Source organism: Ambystoma mexicanum, chromosome 2q, assembly GCF_040938575.1.
Source record: "Ambystoma mexicanum isolate Mex_15411 chromosome 2q, UKY_AmexF1_1, whole genome shotgun sequence".
Classification (NCBI taxonomy): domain Eukaryota; kingdom Metazoa; phylum Chordata; class Amphibia; order Caudata; family Ambystomatidae; genus Ambystoma; species Ambystoma mexicanum.
The window spans coordinates 1164579565-1164601997 of record NC_090924.1 but is presented as its reverse complement, the minus strand read 5'-3'; positions in this window follow the sequence as shown (position 1 = coordinate 1164601997).

Genomic DNA, 22433 nt, shown 5'->3' with positions numbered 1-22433 from the left:
AGATGAGGGGTTCACTAGTTACTTTCTAGCTGCCACTGTGATTACAGATTCTGGCTTTGTATGTCCTCTGAAGCATAGTGGGGTTATGTCTTGGGCCTTGTATTTTTTCTCTGGTCGTGTAATGAGAGCAGGTGTAGACAGAGGTGTAGATAATATTTTTACTCCTGCATCCCATACTGTATCTAAGAGAGGGACAGTAGTGACAGTTCTTCTGCGTTTATCCCTGTGTTCGTATAGGACTGATTTATTTTCTTCTGATGTTAATTGCAGCTTGAAAAGATCTGCCGCCTTGCCAATAATGGTATGGAATGATACCAAGTCATCCAGTGGTGATGTATCTCCTGGGGAATCCTTTTTCCTTGATTTCTCTATTACGTAGTCGTCCCATACACTATGTGTGTCTGGGTCGTGAATAATCACCCCTTCCTCTCGGTCTGAAAAATCTCTAAATGGGTCCCCCTGGCAATTTGAAACTAAAGCAGTTTAGGGTATTATAGTTGGATCCCTTATTGGCGAGTGTGGTCATGGGCTAGGCGAAGATCTCGGTGGGGAGACTCTTGTTGGTGAAGCACTGCGTGTTCTGCTTCTAGGTCTGCGAGGAGGTTCCAGTGAGCGTGAGCTTTTCTGAGCTCTGTTACTAATGGGAGAGCCTCTAAGTGTGCTGTGATGTGGCATTTTGTCTCTCTGAGCGGATCTTGTGTTCCTCGAGGTAGTGGACAAATTTCTATGTCTGGGACAGGTCGGTACCGATGGTTGGCATCTCTGGCGCCTTTTGAACTTATCAATAATTCTTTGTATTGACTCCATAAGCATAGGGTCATATGGATCTGTTACATCCTCAGTGGTGAGGTGCCAAGGCAGCCTATTCTCCTTAGGAGTGAGAATAGGCTGTTCTGGTATGAATTCAGTGTCATAAAAATCTTCTTGCAGAATGATATCTGGCAGCTCTATCATATCTTTTATTGGTGAAATGTGTAGTATCACTGGCTCTTCCAGGACCCCTGGAGTGCTTGGGGTCATGTCTTTTGTCTTATCCGTGTTATCCTCCATGGACGGCGTCTTCGCCGCTACTGGGATGTTCGTGGACGGTGCTTCTGGATTGTTTTTACCAGTCGGCGTGGAAGCTGATGCTTTCGTAGACGACACAGATGATTGATGATTCATCGATGATGACTTTGTGGACGAGTGTTGAGGCTTTGGTTCCATCGACGAGATCTTCATGGACGTATGGTCAATCTCCTTTGTCGACGACTGTTTCATCGACAAAGGAGATTGATCATATGTCCTCACCATCGATTTCAATGATGAGGATTTACTCATCGATGACAAGGTTTGGAGAGTGGTCATAGGCGTCTTTTCTTTCGTTGATGGTTTAGTCATCGATGCACCTGGATCATTCTTATTACCGCTCGTAGACGGTGGTTCCGTGGACGATAGTCCCCCTGACGAAGTTTTAGAAAACACCTCCTTACCCTTAGAGGTAGATTTTACCTAAGAAAGATGTTTTCTGGTCCCCATAGCTCAAGGAAGGTGTGAGGGAAGTCTTCTCTACCTTTCTCATGCTCTTATGTGTGGGGGAGGTGCTCCTTTCCACTGAAGAGGACCTTCTTTTAGAAGTTTGTCTCTCAGATGGTTTTTGAAATAGAACAGGGGTTGTTTTGGCAGATTCTTTGTCTGTGTCTGAAGAGTGGCACTTGGATTCCAGATGTAATAAAAGTCTCCTGTGTCTGTCTTGTAAGGTCTTGCAAATTTCACACTTGTTGATATCATGAGGGTATAAGCAATAGATACACTGCTCATGTGGATCCCTCATATATATAAGTTTCTTTTTGCATTGTGTTCAATCCCCGAATAGGGAGGGCTTCTTGGCAGTTGGTGTTTCCTCAGCCATTGTGGAAGTAGCCTTTCATCTGACGAAAATGGGTTGAACTTTTGTGTTTCCTGGTCCCAAAAAATCACAAACAGTAGTCCTTGACTAGGTGATAAAAATAGGATACATTTTGAAAAATAGCTTGCACAGCTAAAGATGGAAAAAAATTAAAAGCTTAGAGACCTGGAGGATTCCCTCTGTCAGACTACAGTGAAAAATCTGAAGATGGCTGCCGGGGGTGGAGCTTAAGCCCTGCCACCTCATTGGTTAGGGTCATAAAGGACCAAAGTGAGGTGGAGGGACTACACAAGTGAATGCCTCTTTGGACATAATGGGCAATCCCCATTCAATATTTCTATGGAAATAATGCATATATTTAATTATTAATAATTATTTGAAATCACAGAGGATTCCCGGTCTGACGACGGGGAATATTCAAGCATGTGAATCTATGAAAGATCCAATGCTGGAGAAGTTGAACTTACTGACTCAGACTATCCTTAGTTTATTTAGGAAGGGAAAACCCAGCTTAGCATAGGGCAAGTAAGGCCTTCAACCATCCTGACATTTAAGTTAATAAACCATTTTTGTTTGAACTTTGAATCAGTTGTCTGTGTCTTGCTTCATGACGCCTTCACACTACCCACACACCCCAACGCTCACAGAGAACATAACAAGAAACCACTCAGGTAAACAAATATATTAGGAAATAACCTGAACCTTGGAAACACCCCATAGCCAACTTTACACACAAACAGCTCAAGAATATGATTTTAGAACACCAGCTTCAGAACTATGGTCCACTCACCAGGCCACAGAGGCTCAATACCACACATAACCTGAAGGTGAGCCGTCAACCTATGCACTCCTTTCATCATCAGAGATCACCCAAAACCACATTCATGCTAGAATCAGAAGACAAACAACCCAACTCAAAACCTACTGGACCTGTTAACAGCAAAACATCAGACTCAATGCTGCTGCCCACCCCCCAAATCAATCAACCATCTGAAAACTGGGACCTAGGTTCACAAATAGTACGTGGAACCGAATCAGGACATCTAATGACACTGACATTTGATCCCAAGGCACGAGATCCGATATCCTGCTCAATCTCTAAACACAGATTCATTACATTCTTAGTGAAGGAGGAACCAGCCTGCTCTTCAGAACAGAAACCTGGCTGTCAGACAACTATAAGGGGATAACACACAAATTCATCCCGACCAACTTCAAACTCATCCAAGTCAACCGGACTGGCAAAAGTGGAGGCATCGCAGTGGCACACAAGGAACATCTCAAAATCTCAATTTCACAGCAAATGGACTTTACGAAATGTGAAGGATTCCTGATCTACATTACAGTCAACCGCCAAACCAACATCTCCTTCCTTCTAATTTGTAGACAACCATCATACGACCCAACATTCGCAGAAACCTTCTTAGATGTAATTGCTATATGACTACTACAACACAAAAACATCTAAAAGTCCTTTCAACATTTTGTTCCGTCAGTAAATAGAATCAGTACCCAAAATATTGAGCTCCTACATAACCAGCTTACACCTTAAATAAAATAAAGAGCAATACACTGCACACCACATCCTCGATAAAACTATTTGTGAAAAAGGCCGGATAACAACCTCACCGACATTGAGGTACCATGGAGTGAATATCTGATGATTCCTTTTACTATCAACATAATAAAGCATCAAATCCCAACTCACAGAGGACAATCACCAACAATCACAAACAGGTGATTGCACCAACCTGCAGGAAAAGCTGGAAAACTCTAAATTTGGAAATCTTTAGAAAGGACCAAGCCCAACCCCAATTAACCGGAACTCTTAGTACTGCAAGGAATGTTTGCGACATTAGAAAATTGGATAGCCAAAGTAATAGACACCCATACCCCAAAAAAGTGCATTACTCTCTGAGGAAAAAAAACACTTCAGCACGACGGTTCACTCCCCAACAAGAAACATTGAGAAAAATAAATCGATGAGGAAAGCGCAACAACCCACGAGACCAGATCCCCTACCAAAAACAGATCTGCCATTACAAAGCAGAACACCTTAAAGATAAGAAACGCTACTATTCCGAATGAATCAACAATGTACTTCACCCAAAGAAAGGACTTTACCAAATCATTAATAAGATGGGAAACCCAGCTTCCCGCAGCAAAGTATTTTCACCTACCCAAAATCTAGGTGATGATATCACATACGATTTTGCAAGCAAAGTACAAAACATACAGCGAGCCATGGACACTGTCTAAGGAATGGAATGGATAGCTGCAATCAAGCCACGGGCAATGACATTGAGCCTGTGACGCCAATGATGAAAAGCGTTCAACCAATATCCAAATCAGATTACATGAAAGTGCTGTAATTTAGCAACAAAGCCAACTCTCCGATTGAACCCTGCCCATACATCTACAAAGATATCCTTAAAGGAATGGTCACCCCTCCCACACCCGAAAACCACGCCTGATATAAAAACATTACTATGCGTGTTTTTTATTAATCATTAGTTACATTTGTAACTTATCAATGTGGCCAACCAGTGTTCCGCTGTACCATCTTGTGTTAACTTAAAGGCAGACACGGTTGTGTTAAGTTTCAATGCTCTGGCGGGCCAAAACAGAGCAAATACCCCTACTGGTGATTCCTGAGCCCGCCGGAACAAAGCATAGTGAACACATTTACACAACCACGTGTCAACATGGAAATGCAGACTCATTCACTTGCAATATATTTCAACACAGCGTTTCTCAGCTTTCGCTTTATTACCAGTGTGTGTGTGTGGCATTTGTTTATTGCCTTAAACAAATATTGAGCTTTACCAAATCACTTTTACCAAATCGCTTGCTGAAAATACAGCATACTCGAACATCTGCTACAACAGAGTAAGTGTTTAACATTATTTACGCTACCAATGCAGCATATCATTTTCCGAGGAGTGCGTCTATGGATAAATAGAAAAATATTTCAACCATTTTCAAAAATGTAATGTTCAGCTCTTGCATTTGCATTTATTTTAATATCTAATCTGTTTTTTACATCTATGATCGACTGAGGTAAATACACTTTAATGGTATGACATCATTGTGTGTTAACACATTTTCACCACATACCCCTCTCAACTTGCTTAACAAATAATTTGATTACCATTGTTGCATCATTTATTATAGGTTTCACAAATGAAAGTTTGAACTATAATTTGTAAGATAATACAGGGTTTAGCCAGTGGCGCAATACTATTGAACTGACCAGGCTTCAGGCTTCAGCCCCCTGAAAGTTTTGGGCTATATTGACTCGACCTGGCTGACCTACAGAGCCGCAGCCAGACAGAACAGGACACAGATGTTAAACGGCTGTTGGGCTTCTCTGTTAATAAAGGACCCGCAATTACCAACGTAAAGCATTTCATTGTTAGCGCCTGCATTCATCTGCATCATTTTTTAGGCAATGGAAATTGTGATGTGGGTTCAGTACTTGCATGCCAGGGGAGTGATTGGATGGGTAGAGGGGGGACAGAATACCATCATTCTCACAGCAGTCCTTAAGTGAGTGCTTTCAGAATTAAAGGAGAGAATTACCTGCTTGTAGCATTGAAGCTGCACTAGAATAGTCTCATTAGAATGCGTAAATAAGTTAAATGCCCCATACAAATAGGTTTGCCCCTCCCCCACTGCCTCTGAAGTTAGCGCCTCTCCCAACATTTGGAGGGTTAGCCAACCCCCCACCCCCCCCCGAAATTTAAGTTTCATTGCGCCTCTGGGTTTAACTATACTTTTCCGACCAGGTCTCCTCTCCTCATTTCAAATTTCCAATGTCTGGTCTTCTTGCATTCATGTTGGCACCCGAGTACACAGATGAAGAAACTGAAGCAAGACCAAGTAAAACATTTGCAGAGCAAGGGAGTGAAAGTGAGGGCAAATGTCCTGATGCAGAACTCAGTAAATTGGAAGATATCTCCACTTAGTGTCAATGCCATCTTTGTAGCCCGATACCCATAACAGCTGAACCAAAGTGTTTTAACATGTAGGGCACATCTATACCAAGAAGATCGCCCGCAACAGTGAATTACCCAGCAAAGGGTATTTCGGGGAACGTGTCTAACCCGTTTGGTTCTTCGAAGGCCAAGGGCCTGGATGTATTAACTTTGGGGCACTTTTCGGTTGTGAGTATAGCATTACATTAATAGAAATATTTGCCAAACGTTCCTGTACCAAACCTTAGCGTACTCACAGCAGCCATACAGTATACATTTATTTTTATGCGATGGTGCTAGTAGTTGACTTCCATTCATCCAGCCACCCATCCTCATCTGCAATATGAATGTAGCTGTCTTTCTCTTGTCAGCATGTACATGTCTCTTTAATTGTTATAATTGTGTGGTTATTCGGGAGGCTTTTATTGTGGAGATCAAATGTTCTCACTAGCCAATGAAATAGTGTCACACGCTTTCCAATCTCAAATAATTTCTTTTCAAAGCTACTATTTCTGTAGTACAGACTGTAGTTAGTTTTTGGAAGGGGAATACATTGCTCAAGAATGCGGATTTAAATAAAACATGGTAGACATGGAATGGTCAAAAGTGGTGGCTAAACAGTCAAGCGTATTCAAATGTCCCCCTTTGACTAAAAACAATCTACGTAACCATGTTGGGCAGAACATTCTTCATTGTCATGTCCCAGTTGCCTCATTGTGGCTTGTAGTCAGGCTATGAGGAGGTCTAGGAAAGTATGGCATAGATCATCAAGACGTCTCATAAGGAACAAGTTACTTACCTGCAACAATTGTTCTCAAGCATGGGGCTTGGATGGATTCACATGCTCATGAATATTTCCCGGTCATCAGGCCAGGAATCATAGGTAAAAGAAAAACAGTTTCACTTTCACTTACAAACTGTATTTCTCCCATAAACCAATCACTGTCCTCTGGGTCATACTGCCCCATCCAATGACAGTCCTCTCCCTAAGCCACTCCTCTGGCAACCATGTTTAGATTTGGTAAGCATGTACAGTGGCAGTATGACCAAGACGAGCAGCAGGGGGGACAGAGGGAGGGTTTGCATGTGAATCCATGCCAGACCCATGCTGGAGAAGAATAGTTAGAATTAAGTAACTTGTCCCTTCTCCAGCATGGGGTGTGGCATGGATTCACATGCTCATGAATAGAGAATAGACAGCAGTACAACATTACACAACCACGGGAGGTGGCAAGGCTCATCAGAAGCAATTCACTTCACCTCAAGCGAACAGGTTGCCTAGCACTGCTTGGCCGACTCTGGACTCCTCCCTGGAATCCCCGTCGACGCAGTAGAACTTGATGAAGGTGTGCGTGGACCTCCACCTGGCAGCCCTGCAGATGTCCAGCAGGGGCACACCAGCCAGGAATGCCGTTGTCGCAGCGATTGCTCTGGGGGAGTGGGCTCACAGACGGCCGGGCTGCAGTCGCTTCACCAACCTATGACAGTACATGATGCAGCCGGACAGCCACCTTGAGATGGAAGCCCTGGACAAGGCCTTCCCATGGTTCACAGGAACAAAATTCACGAACAGCTGTGAAGTCTTTCTAAAATTCTTCGTGCATGCCACGTAGAACTTCAGGGTGCGAGCAACGTCTAGCGAGTGCAAGGCCCTTTCAGCCGTTGATGAAGGTTTCGGGAAAAAAACAGGTAACATCAAAGGTTCGTTGAGGTGGAATTCCGACTGAAACTTCGGCATCAAAGAGGGGTGTGTCTGCAGCACCACGAGAGGAACTTGAGAGGGGCTTGATGCATAGGCTCAAAGGGGCCCCCCATGAGCCCAGTCAGAACCACATTGAGTTCCCACGCCGGGAGCCTTCACTGGCTGGAAAGATTGAAAAAGTCCTTTCAGGAACTCCTTGACGAGTCGATGAGACCAAAGTGAAGACCTTCCTGGAGATCTGGTGTAGCGTGAGATAACAGCCAGACGTACTGATTGAGGCATGGGCCAGTCTGGCCTTGGCAAAGGATAGCAAGTACGGAAGAATCTGCAGGGCGTGACCCTGAGAGGGATACTCTTCTGCGACTGGCACCACCACTTGTAACTGTAGCACTTCAAAGTCGATGATGACCTGGACATGGCGAGAACCTCCCAGCAGTCTGCAGGCAACTCATATCCTCCAAACTCTAGGGCTGCAGGAGCCAAGACTTCAGGTTGAGCAATCCTGGGTCATGATGCAGGATTGCACCTCCTTCTCTGGTGAGAAGATGCGGGACCACCGGTAGCTCAGCCGGAGGCACCACTGACAGGCTGAGAGGGTCCGGGTGCCAAATCTGCCTTGGTATCATCCAGCACTGACACTGTCTGAGTGTGTTGATTACTCGTAGCAGGAGAGGCAATGGAGGAAACGCGTACAGAAACATCCCTTCACACAGGAAGGAGAACGCATCCCCCTGGCGCCACGGTTGGTGTAATCTGCTGCCAAACATCCAGCATTTGGAGTTCGCCGCCGTCGCAAACAGATCGATCTGGGCCCTGCACCACTTGGTGAAGATGCGGACCACTTGCACCTTCCCAAAGCTTCCACTTGTGGCAGGAGCACAATTTGTTGCTGAGGGAGTCCGCGATAGTGTCCTTGATTCCTGCTAGGTGAAGGGGGACAAGGAACATTTCTTGTCCGATGGCCCAGTGCCATGAGTTCTGCGCTTCCCTGGAGAGTGCTGGTGATTGAGTTCCCCCCGTTTCCTGATGTAGAACATTGTGGTGGTGTTGTCTGTGAAGATCCTCACCACCTTGCCCTTCAGAGACAAAAGGAACGACTTGATGGCCCAGAACACTGCCCGAGCTCCAGGATGTTGATATGGAGATCCTTCTCCTCTGGCAGCCACAGGCCTTTGGTGTGCAGATGCCCGGTGTGGGCTCCCAGCCTTCCAGAAAAGCATCCGTGGTGACTGTTTCTTGGAATGGGGGATTCTGAAATCCCATGCCCTGGGTGATGTTGGAGAGGACGCCCACCACCTTATCGCCCGCGGGAACTCGTCATCCAGGGTGTTCTTGTCCGCAAAGTTTCCGGACAGCTATATCCAGCAAGCATCCATGAACTCTTGAAGAGGTTGCATCTGTAACCTGCAGAGCCGGATGAGGTAGATGCATGATGACATCATGCTGAGCAGGGATCCCATGGCCGTCTTCATTGACAACAGCCGCTGCACCTTCCCTTGAATGGCTGCTACCCTCTCCTTTGATGGTGATGGCAGGCAGGATACTGTATTGAGTCTGGCTCCCAGCAACAGCACGTGCTGCGGTGGTGTCAAGCAGGACTTTGGATAATTGATGGAGAATCCCAGATCCGTCAGTAGCTTGACGGCCACATCCGTGTGTCCGATGGCCAGCTCTCACGAGTGGACCTGGATGAGCCAGTCTTCGAGGTATGGGTATACGTGTATCCCTCGTAGACGCAGATGGGCTGCCACTGGAGCCAGGCATTTCGTGAACACTCTGGGGGGTGACTTAAAGCCGAAGGGTAGGGCCTTGTACTGGTAGTGCTGTTCCTGCACCATGAAACATATAAACTTTGTGTTTCCTGTGAATGGGAACATGGAAGTAGGCGTCCTCCAGCTCCAGTGATGTCAAGAAATCCCCTCTTTCCAGTTGGCCGAGCATGTGTTGTGACGTGACCATCCTGAATTTCGGAGACTTGAGGTACTTGTTCAGAGGTCGTAGGTCTAGAATGGGCTTCCAGCCCCCCGTCTTCTTTCTGACCAAGAAGTATCTGGAATAGATTCCTGAGCCCCGGAGTCACTGGGGAACCAGCTCGATCATCACTTTTTGTAGCATGGTCCGTACCTCCTCCAAGAGCTGAGGGATGTGCTGCTCTTGACGGCCCACAGGCGGGATCCGCTGACCCCTGCCATGAAATTCCAGGGTATGTCCTTGCGCGAGAGCGTCCAACACCCATCTGTCTATGGTGATATTTTCCCACTCGCTGATGAACCTCATTAGCCGGCCTCCCACCGGGGTGCATGCGTGGGGGACCAATTCCTGGTAGGTTTAGGCTGGCTACAGCACCTGCGCCCTGTGGGTGAAGCTGTCCTCCACCATCTGCAGGCTTCCTGAGTCATGGATCTGGAAGGCTGACGGTAAGATGAGAACCCCTTCGATGACCTGCCCAACTTTCCTCTGGAGGAGAGAAAAGAAGAGCGGTGCTGCTGTAGGGTGCCCAAGGAATGGGCCGTCTCTGTATCCACCTTGATGGCCTGTAGGGACTCATCGACGACCTTCCCGAAAAGGTTATCTCTATGGAAAGCTATGTCCAGTAACTTCGTCTGGACCTCCGGGCAGAAATGTGTGGCCTTCATCCAGCCGTGGCGACAAAGGCAGACATCGCCACCGTGATGGCGTGATCCGACGCTACCTCTCCCTCCTGGAAGAGAGCGATTGCCTCAATCCTGTTGTCATCTGGGAGGAACTCCAAAATGGGACCCAGCTTGTACCACAATTCCCTGTCGTATATGGCTAGGATCGCCAGTGCATTGGTCGCCTTGATAGTGGACGCCACAGTGTAAATCACCTTCCTTCCCATTGCCTCCATCTTCTTCCCCTCGTTGTCCGGAGGGCCTGAAGACGACGAGGGGAAGAAGATGGAGGCAATGGGGAAGACGAGGACAGTTAGCCGACCGTTTCCTTGCGGCCGCCACCATCAAATCTGGTGATTGTTGCGACCTCAGGCACTTGGGTGCAGACTCCAGGCACCCAGTTGCTCTTCTCCAGCCTATCCTGTTTGTCTGGAGCCATGCAAGGGTTCTTCAAGAGGGCCAGGCCCTCCTCCCACATGTCATCAAGGAGGGGCACTGCCAGGATTGTCTTCCTCTTGGCCTCATGCCTCTGGTACAGGAAACCCTCCTGCCTGGTTTCTTCGGGCACAAGCTGGAACAGCTCAGAGGCTCTGGCGATCATGGAATGCAAGGACCCCTCCTCGTCCGGTGGTGATGCCCTAGACTGCGGGAACCCCTGCCGCCCGCTGCAACAATATCATTGTCGTCGTCCATCGTCATTGTGGTCGTATCCATCCCCGTACCCGTGTCTCAGTCTGCTGAGGGAGAGGGGGTCAGACGCGGGTGTGGAGGATGAAATGGGGGAATTGATTGATGCTTCCTCTTCTTCGCTAGCGACTGCTCAAGGGTCTGGGAAATCATTGGAACCAGTCCTTGTGCCATCCTCTTCTGGATTTCCAACACCAGGGTGTGGAAGGTCGATAGGATGTCCAGAGATACATCCCTCGGCGGAGCTGGCATAATCGGAAATCTAGGCCTGTGCCGTCATCATCATCACCGTTGTCGTCCTCCTCCTCTACAGCATTCTTGTGGACCGTGTGTAAGGACGCCAGGTCCTTGTCATCTGTGGATGAAAATGTCATGGCCACGGCTTGGGACTGATCTGGGACCTCCCTCTCCCCCCCTTTTTCCATCCTGAGGGGCTGGAACCCAGTTCTTTGATGGTGTCCACTTCTCTGGCATGCCGGCAGACCTTGTCAAAGTCATTACAGCGGCATTGCGCCTCAGAGGGAGGGATACCTTCAGCGCTGTGGGGGCCAACTTGTCAGGGTCAGCCCCTTTAGCTTTTGAGAGAGCTGCCACAACTAGCGACGATTTATACTGTGCCACCTGGGCCTTCTTGGGCAATTTGGCTGCCTTCTCCTCCAGCCGCGGCTTCTCAGGATTCTCCTGCAGTTTAGCCAGATTGGACGATTTTCTGTTCGAGGAGGATCCAGATTTCCATCTGCCAATGGAGCCGGAGGATGTCGATTGCGCCCTGTCTGCCATGGGACCCGCTTCCACTGCGACCCCGGTGGACCCAGATCTATGGTTCTTGGCCTCACAGGACTTAGAAGGCCGCTCCTTGGACAGGCTGGCCCTGGGTACACATGACCCCGATTGGAACACAGGCAAAGGCCTTGGCATTCAGCCACGCTGCCAGTCTACTGTGCCTGTCCTTTGTCGTCTTCTTGGAGAATCCACAGCATATCTCGCAATCTCCTTCCTTGTGGTCTGGATGCAGGCAGTAGAGGCATTGCAGGTGCTTTTCCTCCACAAACACATTTGGAAGCCCGCACTTGGTGCAGGACTTGAAATGGGACCTCTCTTCCTCCTTCTCCTCCGTCATGGTGGGAGGGTGCGAAGTAGGCATGATGGCCTTCTGGAAACTTCGATGATCTTTGCTCTTGAGGGGCGCTGAAATTCACCAACAACGATCCCCGCTGTCGGCAGATGCAGAGAAGAGCACACAGGCTCTTTCAGAAAAAAATAGAACCCTTTTCCGTGAAAAAACACAAAGAAGTAGCTCGCAGAGCAAACCTGGGGACTCCCAACACTGAAGCGTGTGGTAAAAATCTGAAGATGGCTGCCAGAGGAGGGGCTTAGGGAAAAGGGCTGTCATTGGATGGGGGCAGTATGACCCAGAGGATAGTGATTGTTTTAAGGGAGAAATACAGTTTGTAAGTGAAAGTGAAACTGTTTTTCTTTTACTGAGGATTCTCAGCCTGACGAAAGGGAATATTCATGAGCATGTGAGTCCATGCCAGACCCCAAGCTGGAGAACAAATATTTTTTCAAAATGAGAATCAAGCATGATACATTGTACTGCTAACATTTTACATTCTCTCAACAGATGCTATCTTGTGGTATACAGAGAGTATATTTGGTGGATTCAGAGAAGGCTTGGAATAAAAGTGAGTCGAGTTGTATGTGATATCCACGCCGAATTCCTCAGGGCAATGTTGGATTTTGCAGCATACAAGATATTCAAAGAGCATGGAATAATTGGGAAAAAAAATGTTTAATGAAAGAATGGAATGGCAATTTTTCAATTATCGCTGGACACATAACTATTAAAGTATTTCTGTATTGTTTTGATATTCGTCAACTAATCTGTGCTCTGGCAAAACATGACAAAGATGAACCATGTCTAAAGAAAGCTATTGTGTCAAGATTTCATTTGTAACATTATTTTAAACTAGCTGTAATGCTGTAAACCAAATATCTAAAACAATGATCACGCTCTGGCAATGTGTTCGACCACTTCCGTTGCTGCTCTAGAATCAAAACGGTCAATTAAATACAGTACCTATGTGTGATTATCTGGTAGTTTCTATTACAAAACAGACTCAGCCTTTCATTCCAGTCTAGGTGCAGAAATCTGTTAACAATGCATATCTGGTACTGACCCATTTAATTAGCTGCTTTTGCACTCCTCTTTGGGTGTACTCGCAGATCATTATGTATACAGCATTACATGTGATTCGTACTGGTGCTGAATGCAAAACTGTAGACTGCTAAGGATGTGTTTTTAGCAAAGTGGTCTCCAAATTCTGTAGCTCTGCCCACACCCAACTACAAATCAAGAGTGGCACTTGTAATGTTCAGGGTGGGTAGTGTGTGGCACATGGGCAGGGGGGAGGATTGTGTGAGGGAGGATGAACATGAACAAATGACTTACTGCTCAGTAATGTTCTTTATGATGGATGTTCCTCCCAAGGATTCCTCATGTATTATATAGTATTTGCAGCACAGCTGCTCTATGCAAACTGCAGATGCTTTCTAGCTGTCGCTTTGGATCTCTGAAGCCTTTGTAAGAGCATGGGCTGCCCCAAGCAGTTAATCCTGTCAAAGGACATGCCCAGGAGCTTAGCCTGAACATCCTGGGTAAAGCCTGACGTCTCCATCTAAGATAAATCACTGTCCTAGTACACGATCAACAAAGTCTGGTGTGTCAGGTACAGACTGTAACATTTTGCAGGGGGTCTCTTTATCATCCTGAAGGAGAACCAGGAAGCCCTCCTTTATGCCACCTTCAGGAAGGTGATTAGCCACCATGGCCAATGTGGACCAAAGGCCAAAGAAGAACTGTCCTAGGGCACTGTAGGCCTTCACCATCTGGGGAGAAAGGCTGTTTGAGGCAAACACCATCTTGCCCCTTCTCGTCCAGCTTCTTACTTCCTTTGCCAGGTGGAAGAGTAGGAAAAGTGTACAGTTTCAGGTTGCCTGTACACCCAACTTTTGGGAGAGGCAGAGGTGGACACAAAGGTTTGATCTAAAGGGGCGGGGCAATGTTTCTTTGCCAGTTCCCCATCCACTGAGGGTGTAGATGTGAGCCTCTCTCACACCCATACCACTTAGGCCTACCTAAACAGCGGCATGAAAAGGCAGACATGTCTCCTTGTTGGGTCCCTCATCTAGGATGTCAATCAGTCAGTTTGTACTCTCCTTTAGGTCTGGACTGGGCAGAGAGCCTGAGAGTCTCAGTAATCATGACCATGAGCTACTGGAAGGCTTCTTGAGGTTTTTCCAGGGCAAGGGCTAGTACAATATCATGTTCAGGGGAAGAGTCAAGGGACTGGCCTCCTGGAGTTCCTGGGTTAAACCTTGAGCATATGCACCTTCTTCTTAAAACTCCTCCCGGACGTCTCTCTCTTCCCAGGAAAACCAGGTCCCCCCTCAACATGCATTTTTTTACCCATCTTGGAGATGAAGGGCCTCAGAAGAGACGCTCTGACATCAGCAATGTGGAGGGCGGAATCAGCACACAGGCCTCGAAACCTGAATGCAGGCCCTGGCAGGGGAATGAGGTGTCAACACCCCCTGATGATCAGTCCCAAGCCCAAAGGCATGCCGGAGTATTCCTCTTTGGGAGGTCCACCGGTTTGAGACAGTGTGGTGGGTCTCATCTGAGCCAATGGCACGACCAGGGCCTTAGTACAGATGTTCATCATCTTCAAATGGAAGCTTTGTCATTCCTTGCAGGTGGAGGAAACGGTGGGAAATGGTACGTACAGCGCCACTTCTGGCAAGTCCTTGGAATGGTGACTCCTCTTCTTGGAGGAGGATGACGAATGGTGGTGAGAAAATCATCTTGGGGAGAGGGATCTCTTGCAGTGCTTCTTCTTTGCATTCCCCTTGCACAGGGGCGACCTGTCCTCGGACCACCACACCACCTTGAATGAAACTGTGCAACTTCACCTCTATCCTTGTGGACGTAGGTGAAGAACTTTACTGCCCTTTCCCTGGATGCAAGGATTGGCATGGACCACAGTCCTAAGTATCATGCTTCTCTTGTAGGCAGTGAAAGCAAATCATGTGGGGATCTGACACTGACATTTGTGGGCCACAATCCACGCATGTTTTAAAACCAGAGGTCTTAATGGTGTTGGGTATTCGATGAAAAAGTGAAGAGAACACCGAGTGTGCAAAAAAGGAACCGAGGTCCAACAGCATGGTTCTGTGATATGTCCGGCACGGGGTGCGTATAGGGATCCACTTGAGCAGATGCAGTGCTGTTATGCACCCCCTTGTGGCAGAATAATGTCAGAATAGCAGCTGCGCTGTGAATACAATACCATAGATGAAGTATCGGTGGGAGTAAGGAATACATATGGTATGCATTTGATCAAAATCACTACCTTCAATAGAATTAATGAACAGTACTAATATTTGTGGTAGGTGTATTGGCAGCTACAAAAGTTGTGTGCACTGAAACACCACATATCGAAAAGTAAAAAGGCACTATTTCGGACAATTACACAGAATGTGATGGTAAGCAATGACTGCAAATAAGCAAGGTTTTGGAGGCTTCACATCACTCGGAGCAATGTGTGTTGTGAATTTACATTGCAATATAATATGTTCACAAGGTCACTTGCTTCCCCAGGACCATTCGGGTTTTCCCCTTTTGTATGTAATTTACATTCATTAAATTATCACATACGATTCAAATTTGTATCAAAAAATAGTCATTTATTTATTCTTTATATAAAGTGTTTTGATAAAAATGTTTTTCATCTACAGTAATATAGAATCTTTAAACACAATTGTAAAAAACAGACATCTCACATTAGTATTCAATTCTACTGTACAACTTCAATGTTTTGTAGTACTCCAATTTTTCAACAATTCAGAGATAATTTTTCAATTAGGATCTGTTGTTCGCTACCCTCTCTCATTAGAGAAGCAAACCCCAGTCCATACAGTTTTGAAATATCTGTACTCATATCGCTCATTCACTCTCTCACACAAGATTCATACCATACCCGACATGTTTCATTCCTTTACATTATCACGCTTATAGCTAGGAAATTCTTCAGGGGTTATGTACCACATTCTTTAGAAATGTACATTTGTGTTTGTCTTCATTCGGATTCGTTGGGGGCTTAGCTTCAAATGGCCTCCCTTTGATCCTATCTTCGGGTCAAATCACCGAGCGGATATCTGTGGGAAGCATGTGTAGGATATTCGGATTTTAATGCTCGAAAACAATCCAATTGTAATTATTATTACATACAACCTGCTGCACTAAGTGTTACAGCAGAAGGGAATCATTAACTTGGTGAACTCCTTCTTAACATCTGTTTAAAAATCATCTCTCTTGGGACTTGGTACAGGATTTACATGGTCAGGTCATTTGATATTAATTTATCGACTAGCCAATTCTAAGTGCAATATTCTTACCCTGATATTATTAGGAAGATAGTGGTTTGATCATGCAGGGCTATATCTATAGACACAACCCTAGCTCTTTATCTTTCAAACGATTGCCCCGCTTCTTTTGTTTTTTCTTTGGCCTGTTTCTGTTGGGACTACACCTCCAATTGCATGTAATGGACAATGTCTTTTTGCAACTTCTATTGGTCACTAGGAAACACCCCTGTGCATAAGGAGAGTGTATATCGTGAGCATCTTGTCACCCGACTGTTAGAACAAATAATGACACATAACTCTAGCGTACTGACTTATCTGGTACTATTTCAAAGCTCTCAGGATATCGTATCAGTAGCTCGATTAAATTATTCAGCTAGATCCCTCTGTTGTGATAGGAATCCCTGATTCCTCCCTCTACTAGATGCTAGTTGGATTCTGCTTTAGCCAGTTTTTTGGCATGACATGATTAAGTGTCTCCAAGTTTCTATTTCCCCTCCTTTACATAAACAACATATCTTATGACTTGTTTGGATACTCTGACGAGGGTCCACCACCTCTAAGGTACACAATACATTTAGCTTGAACCGTAAAATTTTTTCCCTAAAACATTATCAGGGAATGTTCTGGTGTAATTTGTGGTGTATGTGGCAAATCTTTTACATGAATCATGCATTCATATGGTTAGAACTAGGGGCAAGATTTTATACAAAAAAAACAGTTGCTAAAGGTTCTCCACTAATTTAGTAAAGGTGAAGAGTACAATTTCTCTCCCAGCTATGTATGTTTGTGTTATTCTGATGTCATTTGGGACTGTATTAAATTTCCTAAAAAATGTTACAATATTTGGCACATCATTTATATTTTCCACAGCAGGTCATACTGTTTTACCCAGTCATAGGTCCTGATTAGTCACAGGTCCGGGTAATATGTTAGAAAGTCCAGTGAGAAACCTATTTCATCTAATAGAACTGTAATATCGATGTTAAAGTCCATTAAAACGTGGGAGCTACTTGCCCTAAAAATAATATTCAATACTTCAAAAAAGAAAGCCTGTTCTGGGATTCAATACTTTATATAACAACATCAGTTTTTTTGTCATTACTAAAGAGTGGAGAGATTGGGATACTCCATCCTGAAGAGGGGTTTGGGGATACACATGGGTAAATGTAATTTTTTTTCTTCCATATTAGCCCTTCTAACAGATCAAGATATTTCCCACTGACTTCTTCTGTCACTTCCAGACCATAACTAATGGACGGGATACATTTTGCGCTATATAAGTTTAGCATGGGGATGGGGGAAATGAACAATATTTGTTTTGGATTTTCTTCATCTGTGCTATCGGAGGAGTTATACTGCTATATAACAGAGCAGACTAATTTAGAGTTAAGATTACTAGAGAATGAGAAGCCCAGGTAGTTACAGGCTCACATCACTTTCAGTCTTTGTTCACTTATGTACCAGCTCGAACTTGCCCTTTTTCTAGGGGCATTAATACTATAATTACTGATTTAGTAGTATTGATCTTAAGATTGTTCATATTAACGTAGCTGGTTAAACGGTCAAGCGATCTTTGAAGGCCCACCTTGGGCAGTCAAGAAGTAGAATGTCATCTGCAAAAATGAGTGCACCAAAGTCGGCATGGCAGATTTTGGGCAGGAAGTTATGGCGCTTTTTCAGATCTTTGGTGCAAATTATCTACACACAAATTAAACAATAGCAACGCTAACTCCCTTCTACCCCCCGGCACAAGCCTCTTTCTGTTTTAATCTCTCTAGGAAGTGATCCTCGAGAGTTCAAGCATATTTTAATGGTGGTCTCTGCAAATAATTGAATTAAGATCTTGAATAGTCCCTTCGGTATGTCCTTCTTTATTTCTGTCTACTCGATCAAACACACAGCGCTAAAGTCCACTTATGTCGAATTGTAGGGTGGGGGCTCCTGTTCTCCTGCTTAAAGAGAAGGGAGAGAGTAAGACCATTCAGAGTCGTCCCTGCACCCTTCCTAAAGCCCATTTAAAAAGGTGACAGTATGCCTATCTTATTGCTCCACTCCTCTAGGTCACTCAGTACCAGAGGCGAGTACTTTACTTGTAGAGTTCAGGAGGGCTGTGGGACGATAATTGGACAAGTCGGAGCGGCTTCCCTTCTTATAAATGGGCACCCTTATAATCTGCCAAAACAGCACCCAAATGTGTCTGGTGCAAAAGGAGGGATTTCCTTTAAGAATGAAGATAGATAGGCCATCGGGTCGAACTGCACCAGAGTATTTTGATTTTCTAATAATCTCCTCTATTTAACTCTCCTCCAGATTGTGATCTCAGTTGGGCACCTCTACCTAGTTAAAATCACTGAGCATATTGGATAGCAGAAAATATGTGAAAAGTGCTCATTCCACTTCTCTTCTAACAGATTTATTTGTATTACCTCCGGGTGTCTACCAATTGAATTTATACATTCCCAAAAACATTTTGTCATTGCTGGACTCTTTACATACTGGCCTTGCCATTTCTATCCATAATGGCTTTTTGCTTGATAAGCCATCTTTCATAGTTTTGCTTACACCTTTGAAACCTCACAGCTTTTTGCCTTGTGTCCCAAAGAATAATCTCACCCAATTAATTTGATTGATCTTCTTAGTTTGCGCTTCCAAAGGTTAACTTCTATGTGAAATATGTGTATATGTGACAATATCTTTTATGCCAGTGAAGACAAGTTGTTATAGAGTGACACAAGGATACCATTCAACACCTTATTATAATTGCATATGGACATAGTACCTCCATCAACTTTATATTAAATCTTTCTTCTACGCGCAGTCCACTGGATTCTTGTCCCTTGATGATTAACATCTAGATCTACTAGGTGGGAAAAAGTAACTGGTGTCTTAACTTGAAAATCCAGTTGGAAGGCTAAATGTGCATGATCGCTGAATGGGTTGTTCTGGGTCTATAGTGAGATGGCATGACCAGACACTTGTATGGATCCATATGCGCAGTCTAAGATGTAGGTGCTTCCCCCTCTCCTCCAAGTATACATTCAGGGATATCTCCTCTTATATTCCAATTAAACATCACCATTTGCCAATTCCCCATCAATTTGGACCAATTGGCTCCTCTAGAGCCTTCTTTACGCAGTCACCTCATTCTGTGATCCCCATTTACCTCGTCTGCACCATCATAACAGGAGCAATTTAAATCCCACATGACTAAAGCACAATTGGAATCTTTGGAGTTTTACCATTCCGTCAGGTGTGACTCAAGAGCTGAAAAGAGATGATTCACCTTGATGGAAAAGGGATTTCAATATATATTGATCAAGAGGTGATGGGAATTCCTCCAGCTCAAACTCACAGCTAACAATAAATAATCAGTGTGCCACTCTCTTGCCTTACAGCCACACACGGTATCTACACCTATCATAAGGCACCAGAGGTTCTTCCTCTGTGGCCCTTGAATGCCTTTTTAAAAAATAATCAATGTCCATCGATCAGTGCTGGTGAGAGTAGCCAAACCTCCTGAAATACGAACACTTAATAGCCAGACCAAACAAATCTCTCTTCATGACAATTTAGAAAGTTGTTCAATCCCTGAGAATTCCAGGAGCCAATATTCGAGTACATCGAATTAGCATACTGAACAATCTTTTGGTGTGGTTACTAGTGCCCTAGAATTCCAGGACCAGCTCTTTATAACATCCTCTTGCTTCTCTATCTTCTAGAGCTGGCTGCAACCACTGAACTTCTTTCCCATTGATGGTGCATTTAAGTGAGAGATTTTGTTTAAATTAACTGTAACGGTCCCTGGCACCACTTGGCCATGATCTTATCGCCTCAGCTCCCTTATTTTGTCTGCTTTTCCACTCATAAATGTTTATTCCAAGAGTAAGGAATGTGTCCAGTTCCGTTAAAATGACATTATAGACACATTTTGTGTGTAGGTGCAGCACAACATGGTCCAATATCTCCTTCTGCTTTTACCAGTGATGTGAGGGATTATATGGTTAATTCGACCTTCTGCCACAAGATGGCAATAGTGGAAAATAATAATTTGAGACTTCTATAGTTATAGCAATGTCAGTTCCAATCGACACAGCACAACCAGGGCTGGAAGCTTAGCTTATCGGCAATGCGTCTGTCTTGTAAACAATACAACAACCCAAAACAATAGCATTTTGAATCCTGCTCCTGCACTTAGAAACTGGGTGGCAATTATTAAATTATATAAAATACAGGGGTTTATTGGAGTCCCTGAGGAATATAAAAACAATCGCGGGGGTCCTTTACTGGATTTCTCAGTTATTCACTGAAATCCAGAAACCCTATATGTGAGCCAGGGTAATAAGTGCAAGCAACACTGGACAACGCTCTTGCAGGAAAAAGCTTTGGCTCGCATGTGATGGTCAGTGTGACAAGCCTGCCTAGATGTAGTGCAAATAATTGCACTTCTCATGTTCAGGACTAGCGCCCTAAAACAATGTGAAGCTTTGTGGTGGTCCAGGTTACAGCATGTACTTCCGTTGTTGTGACAGAGAAGCATGGGATTGTAAAAATTGGTTGAACTTCTTCAATCTACAGGTTGATAATTCGAACTGATAGCCATCAACAGACACGTGCGCATAGCCAAAATCTTGCGAGAGAGGTTCGAACAGATCCAGCATCAATTTAATGTTTGGCATTTTTCAAAGTATGTGGCCAAGAAAATATATGCTGCAGGGGAATGAAAGGTTGTGAAGAACTAAAAAACTGGTCAGATTCAATATGTAATCATCTATGGTAGAGTTCTCAGAATTGTGAGCAATTTGAAGACATACTGGTCAAAAAATGGCAAGCACCTCTGTACCATTCTGCCAACAAACATTATGAAAAGGCAACACACACTCATATCTGTCCTCATCCACAACCGAGCAAGGAACGGGAGCGGAGGAAGGTTATGGCTGGCACCACAGACAGCAAAGATTGTATGTGACAAGGGGCTAATAAATATTTCAAGGGCTTCACAGGGGATTTAGAAATGTTCAATCATAAGTGTCAAAAATACTGTTCCAAAATGTTGCATTTCAGCTTTGATGGCATGAAGGCCAGGACATACTCAGCAGTGTTCACACACAATGAACACGTGTGCAGGCAACAGGCTAAAACTGGTGGTGCTGCAATCGGAAAGGAAGTTAGTGGAGAATTGTATTACAGATTGCCCTTCACCAAACGAAAGAGTAGGTAGGCAAGCCAATATTTAAACAAATGCAATTTGAGTTAATGCAAATTTTGATATTAATGGTGATGGCAATGGAGAGCCATGGCCTTAAATAAGAATTTAGACCACAAGCAGAACTATTGGCAAAAATAAAATCAAACAGAACGAAGGTCCTCTAAAGTTTGCCATTGTCACCCAATGAAGTAGCCAATTTAAATGAACATGTTGTGTGGGCTTCTTTACATTTTTGACTGTGCTTTGGTTTCCATTGAAGGCCTAGTACATCATAAAATCTCCCACTGCCTAATTTGCCTTGTGTGCCCCATAGACTTTAGAAGCTTATATTTATAATTATTTAAACTTTCTGCACTTTCTGTGCCTTACATCCTAATTCCTGCCCTCTTCCCACCAGTTTCCTGTAGCCCCACCACCTCACACCCCACCAACCGCTCTGTGATTGTGTCTTGCTGCCCAGCAACAACAGCGGAAAGGTTCTAACTCCCCCTGGACACTCGCTGAGTGATTTCACTGCGTTTTCACAGATGAGTTGCTCCTGCCATGCCCTGTATGCCCCATAGGCATTAGAAGCTTCTATTTATAATTATTTAAACTTTGTGTGCATTCTGTACCTTAAATCCAGATTCCCATCCTCTCCCAAAATGTTTCCTTATCCCTGTAGCCCGCACGCCTCCCTCCCCGCCCACCGCTCCGTGATTGAGCCTTGGGGCCCAGCAACAACAGCAGCAAGGGTCTAAACCCCCCCGCATGCTCGCCGAGCACTTTCACAGGTGAGTCGCTCCTGCTGGTCCTCGTGTGCCCCATAAGTATTAGAAGCTTATATTTATAACTAAACGTTGTGCACCTTTCGCACCTTAAATCCCGATTTCCACCCTCTCCCTACCATTTTCTTGATCCCTGTAGCCTGCCC